Below are 6,924 nucleotides of genomic sequence, written 5' to 3' on the forward strand. Positions count from 1 at the left end.
CATCCCTGATCATACCTTCAAATCTATCTTTGGGTATTTTGCATGTAAGACCATAAAGGAAGGGTTCTAATGGTTAGGGCCCTAGAAAGAATTAAGCGTTTGGCCCCTTTCCCTTTCTGGTGTAAGGTGTGTACTGGTTGGGCCCTAGAAAGCATTAAGCATTTGGCCCTAGTGTAAGGTGTGTACTGGTTAAGGCCCTAGAAAGTATTAAGCGTTTGGCTCTAATGTGAGGTGTATACTGGTTAGGGCCCTAGAAAGCATTACGCGTTTGGCTCTAATGTAAGGTGTGTACTCCAATTACCCTGCTTTAACAGGATTACAACAGATAAAACATACTAAGATGCCCTGCGGCTGGGTGCAGAAATGAAATAGGATGTAATAAGGTAATCTGGTGAAGGATGATAAGAGGATCTAAACAGAATAGCAGCCAACAGTAGATCAGCTATCACTGAACAGGGAGCAGAGATAGGCTCTGTCTGAAGGACTGCAAGACAGCCCTGGGTTGATGTGATGTCAAGAATGTACATGAACAATGTTGTGTATCTTTTGTGAAATTTTATTTATAAAATAAGGCACTTTTACAATACATGGGTCATTGGCATTGTAGTTTACATTGCAGCTGTGTTTGTGTAATACATTATCACTAAAATAATGATATGCTATGAATTAAACACACCTAAATTAAAAAGGAAATAATGTCAACTATCAGATAGATATCGGGTTTAATGTCATTGGATTTCCAATGTATATTACTGTGACATATTTAGTGAATTTAAAAGATGTTCATAATTTGTTATAATAACGAATGCAGTAATTCTAAAAAATGTATAACGTCATATATGTATGCAAGTATACTTTGTAGGAAAGCAGAACATTGCTAGAATATATGAAAAATAAAATGGATCAATTTATAATACTATTCTTGTAAATGAAGATGTGTTCAATAAAGGTCATGCTCAATTCACTGAATCTATACATTTGACTGTTGGCTATGACATTCTTACTGTCTATCAGGATAATAGACATTGTCTACTAGTAATATAATGTAAACGTGACAAGAGAAAATCCAAAAAGCAGGCATAGGTAAAGAATGGTTCAGCAGCTGAAGAGATCAGGACCACACCACGTGATCATGGTTAGGTAAAGATTGTGTCAGCAGCAAGGGCCTGGTTTGTTTCAAAACAGAAAATACAGAGATTCATTGAAGCACATATCAGACATATGTCTAACCCCCTCTCTTTCTCCATGTAGATGTATTTTCTGAAATAATTTAGATCCACTACAGAAGGTGATGTACAAAGTACATTCTGATATGATCTTTATCAGCTCTGTACTTTCCATAGTGGTGAAATATGGGGCCAACCAAGCTTCTGGTGTTTCTTTCATTTTCCTACCCATTCAAACACAGATTCAGTGGGATTTCTATCATTATAAATAGAGTAATACTTATCAAGCGAGCCAAGCAGTTAACATATAATTGTGTTCTTTTAAATATCTGAAATGGTATTAGTATAGCTAGATTTTTTCATTATTCTTAAAAGACAAAGAATGCTTGTAAAAAAAATATAAATACCATACATTTTGTTTTTTATGACATTTAATATACTTTTTTTGGGGGGGAGGGGAATCTTGAGTGTGGCTCTATAAGTTAAGTTGTTCCTATATGGTGTTTAAATGGATTTGACATGGGTGTTAGGGTTCAGAATGCACCCTGCATCCAACCAGGGGGACTTTCTGATACATATTCATGGCATATACTATACATATGATAACACGGAAAACCCGGTTATGGTCCATTTGAGCCTGTGGTAATTGTTATCGAGACCCACTCTCCTCCAATGCATAAATTGAGCTCTCGCTAGAGCGGTGGACATTTTGTTGTCTGGGCTCCGGTGTGGCAGCTCTTTCGTGTGGAAAACCCAACGCGATAAATGTCATTTCAAAATCAATTTGCATAAAAAAGGAGAAGGAGGAAAAGAATGCTTGGTCTGGACGACTGATAATAAATAGACTCGAGAGATTTGCATGAGAGAGGACCAGGGCCATGCTGTCTAACCTCTGCTATAACTGCACAACAACACTATCCTGTTGTATCAGAAGCCTATGAAATATACACTCACTGTAGCATATCTACCACACAATACAAATACATAATGCAGCATGAATATATGCAAATACACTTTCATATTCTGGACATGATAATGGTCAAATAAACATGTGAAATCTGAAACATCTGTGACAAAACGACAACAGCACAGTATATATATTATGAAAAAGGGTGGGGGGGGGACGGTTTAAAAAAAAAAACCTGCAGACGAGAGTGGTTGGTCGACGCTATCTCAAGACTGGACAGCACAATCATCACTGAAACAGATAGGCAGCCGGCAGTGCTCTGTCTCCTTGCTTGATAAATGGGCCTGGATGTCAGTCAGTCTCTACGGTTTGTGTTTCTGTGTGCCAACTCCTCAGTATTAAAAGGAAACAGGTAGGGGGGTACTTTGAGCTGCTTCGATCTGATCAATAGTCCTCAGCTGCAGACGAAGACAGACGAAGAAGAAGAAGAGGACTCTCCTCGACTACGCGTATTCTTAAGCAATAACAACGTGATCCGTATTATACACCCAAGAATACCCGTCACCGAAGAGAATCTTAAACACAGAGAGGCAATAATGGGAATCACAAGCAAGCGTGACCGCATCAAATTCCTCAGTCGGTCCCAATGGCAAGCAACACAGAGAAAGACACTGTATCAACATAATTGATTGAAGACGCCTTGAAGCACAACACAAGGCCCCATCAAAGGTTTTTCTGCAAATAGAAATTAACAGTGCATTTTTCAATCCAAAGCCAAAAGAACAAAGTGGTGTAAACAATCTTCTCTTCCAAGAGTCTGCATCTCTCTCTCTCACACACGCCAGTGGTCAAATAAATGGAGTTCCATAAGAGAGGAGAGGTAAAGGGGTGGTATGTGGGGACGTTTGCCCCCTCAGCATGCTCTTACCTGGGCCAGAGGTGGTCTGAAGCCCTGCCCTCCTTGGAAGTCCTGGTGGTCCTGTCCTCCAGGAGCGATCCATAAGGAGGAAGAGATGCCCATTTTAGCCCTGTCCTGCTCTCTCTCTTTCGCTCTCACTCCACACCAGCATATCCACACATAATGAAACCTCCTGGAAACACAGAGATGTAGAGGTTAAGGGTCACACCCACAACCACCCATGGCCTTTTAAACCATCCAAAATACCATAGCCCTAGTACATCCCATTAACATCCCACGGTCAACCCAACCCCCTCCTCCTAAAGAATCTGGTCAAATCAAACAAACTGAGAGAATGCCAGGAGGCAGGTATAAAACATGGACTATTTGAAGATTATTTTGTCCTGAATGTCAGAGACAACAGGGGTCACTTGAGATTTTATTCCAAAACATACACCAACTATTCCTATATTTAATATAATAAATTAAATTAAATCTTTGTATTGGAAAATGTAATCTGCACAAATTTACCAGAATCGAAATAATATCATTCTTTAAAATATTCTGAATAAAATACATTTTGAAATGTGTTGTTGATATAAAATGTGAGGTGTGTTATTGTGAAATGTTAATTCACCAAAGGCCCTGAATTTTTGAAGATCATTTTCCAAATTAAAGTAATAATTAAATGCCGCTATGAAGACATAAATAATGTATGATAAGTCAAAGCAATTTCATTCCAACCGACTAATTGATTTGCTCACATGAATGCAAATAGCAGGCTCCAACTAAGCCTATCCAAAATCATTCCATTGATTCGATGTAAAAAAAAAATCTTTTTGAATCAAGATCTACAATTACTTCATTAATCGTTTTGTAAAAGAAAAAGACTTCATCTGCATCTCCACAACCTCCAGATACATATTAAGAAACTGTTATTCCCGACTTCACCGTTCAAACCTTAAAAAATGTGTATGTCTGTGAATTACATTATGCATGACTGCCTGGATGTCATACCAGAACTAACGATGGAAAAAGGAAAGCATTTAGACAGTTAACCACTGAAATAATCAAAGCAACCAATTTGAAGATAAAAAAAATAGATATTTTACAATACACTCTTGGTTGGACCTGAAAGAAAACGCCCTAAAAAGATACAAAAAAACTGAAATTGGGAAATCACCCTACAGTACTTAGCTAAATCATCCTACAGCTATAGCTACTATTCCAAGACAAAATAAATCCTGGACAAAACTAACAGGATGACACAGGGAAAACCATGCAGCAATTTGTTCAGCTTACCTAAACCACAATTTCGCCCCCACACTGAGGAAAACAGGGTGATGGAGACAAACAGACAGAGAAAGAAAGAATGAAAGAAAAAATAAAAGACAAAACAAAAATAAGAAAGAGGGGGAAAGAGGTGCATATCCTTCAGTGTCTCTCATTCTCTCTTCTACCCAGCAGTTAGACTAGGAAGCTGAGGCACGGGGCACAACAATAGCAGCTCTCCAGCTTCTCCTCTCTCCTCTTAGGCTGGACCACTTCTCTCTGGTCTCTAAAGCAGCCTGAAAGACCCCCCCCCCCCCGTGCTGTTGAGAGCTGGGACATACCCCCCACACACTAGCCTTTGTACCCCCCCCCCCCCCTCCCCCCACACACAAGCCCATATCCGGGTGGATAACCCCATCCATCCACCCCCATCAATCCACCCTCCAGCCCTATGGGTGTTTCCACCCATCTTAGATATACACAGAATAAACTTACCAGGATCATTGATTCACCTATAGAAACTCGAACCAAGAGTGTCTTTACGTAGAAATGATGCTCATCAATGAATAGTTCTAAGATACATTTTCACTAACAGATGGATATTCTGTGCTTTTTTTCACACATTATTCAAAGTTCTGCCAGGTATCTTTGGCTTGAATCACATTTTTCAGCTGATTTATTTCAATACTCACAGATTTATACCACTGTACTTAGACCACCATACGTTGGAGGCAGAGATGAAAAGATGAGTAGGAGGAACAGAGGGAGAAGAAGAGTGAAAATCTGTGCAGATGATTTTTTTCTGCTGTGGTCGGCCGGAGTATCTCTGGATGAATCTGTATTCTCTTCCTCACTCCTCCACACCTCCCTCCTCCTTGTCCTCTTCGGTCTGAGAGGCTCTTGCCTCGCGCCTCCGCCAGATGAAACCCCCCTTACTTGCTGGACCCTTTTTCTGATTGCAATTTAATTGCGGGAGTCCCATGAATATGGTAATACCTCACACCACACGAGACGAATCCAATGAAAAAAAGAAAGGCACCAGACAGTCAAACACACCAATACACACAACGGGACGACAAATCACAAAAAAAACAAACACCAAGAAAAATGAACACCAAACTCCTTTTGTATGTACATCAATTTTGTACACTGTTGGTCAGTATACAGCAGAGAAAAAAAACATTTCTGCACCAAAAAAAAACAAGAAAATAAAAATTGATCACAATTTTTACTTCTTTTTGGGATGAAAAAAGAAGAAGAGGGAATTGTGGCATATCCACTTGTGTTGAAGCTCTTACCCTGTGAGTGTTGGTCCAGGCACAGCCTTCCACAGAGATACTAGCCAGGCTGGTGTCTGATCCCCTGCCTCAGAGAAGACATGCCGTGATTGTAAGGTATATCACCTTGTTTTTGTGTTGTCCACAGTGGAGAGCGGTGGATTGCAATGGGGTTAGTAGCCTGCGCGTCGACCAGCAGCGTTTGTTCACAGGCAGGTGTTCCCCATGCGCAGGCAGCCCCCTCGCAGTCCCAGCGTGTAGCAGTAGCGCCTAACGTGTCAGCCAGCCAGTCAGCCAGCCAGCCAGCCAGCCATGGGGTTGTGCAGGTGGATGATGCTGCAGTAGCAGCAGCATCAGCAGCAGCAGCCTCTCAGGGAGGGACGATGCTCAACAACAGGATCAAACCTCCTCTTTGCACAGTTGTTGCTCGCCACAGCGAATGAACTTACAGCTAGAGAGCGAGAGGCAGAGAGAGACAGAGAGAGACAGAGAGATGAGAAAGAGAGAGGGATGGGAGAGAGAGTGACAGAGAGAGGAGAGACTGAGAGAGTGTGCGAGTGGTGTGATGTGTGTGTGAGAGAGAAAGGAGGAGAGAGAGGTAGAAAGAGGAGGGAGTGGAAGGAGAGGTGGGGTTAGAGAGGGAGAGAAAGGAGGAGGGAGATAGAGAGAGGGGAGAAATCGCAGCAAACCCACAGCTACAAGTCTGTGGATTGACATTGGATCCTCTCTCCTGCTCAGAGGAAGGGAAAGGAGAGAATAATTAGATTTGAGCTTCACATATGGTTCCAGGAGGCAGGCAGTAAGTCGTGGTGGGTCGCGGATCTCAGGCACCTAATGGTGGATTAATTGAGGGACATCTGACATGCTGCACGCTCTATGGGCCCCACGTTGACTGGTTCCCAAACGGGGGTAGGGGGTGCACGAGGGGCCATGTAACCCCCTGGGGACCGCTGTTAGTACAATGAGCTGAAAAAATACCACCATGAAAATGGTTCTATGTACTGTGTTCTTTCCTTCTCCATCCCTGATCACCAGCATGTGTTGTTTGAAATTTAAAAAAAGAGAGGGATGAAAAGAAGGTCATTTCTCTTTGAGTTGTAAAGATTCTAATTTCATTTCCTTCTGGGTAGATAAGTCAAATGTGTGTTACTGTCATCAGCTGAAGAGGAAAGGAAAGTATTAGAGACGTCCTCAGTGTGATGACGAGTCGTTCGATCTTATGAGAGAGAGAGAGAGAGAGAGAGAGAGACAGGGGAGAAAAGACAGAGAGAAAACGAGAAAGAGACGGACCGCAAGGCCAATGCATTTCCCTGGAATAAAAGAGAGAAAAAACAAACACACCTCATTTCTTTCAGACTGATGTAAGGTTGTCTTAACGCCAACAATCCTTTTAACTTCCCGCAA

At 41.6% G+C, this 6,924-nt stretch overlaps 1 long non-coding RNA gene across 2 annotated transcripts; it reads right to left on the bottom strand.

Moving 5' to 3' along the window:
* Positions 1 to 535: 535 nt before the first annotated feature.
* On the bottom strand, positions 536 to 6,147 carry LOC106578503 (uncharacterized). 2 transcript variants are annotated; one of them, XR_001322471.3, is made up of 3 exons: positions 5,542 to 6,116; positions 3,002 to 3,164; positions 536 to 2,808 (listed from the first exon to the last, which is right to left on the bottom strand). It is a non-coding gene; the product is annotated as an uncharacterized LOC106578503 (long non-coding RNA). The 2 variants fall into 2 exon arrangements; XR_001322470.3 differs by having other exon boundaries at positions 536 to 3,164; positions 5,542 to 6,147.
* Positions 6,148 to 6,924: the final 777 nt, after the last annotated feature.

This window comes from Salmo salar, chromosome 19 (genome assembly GCF_965601325.2).
Source record: "Salmo salar chromosome 19, fSalSal1, whole genome shotgun sequence".
Lineage (NCBI taxonomy): Eukaryota > Metazoa > Chordata > Actinopteri > Salmoniformes > Salmonidae > Salmo > Salmo salar.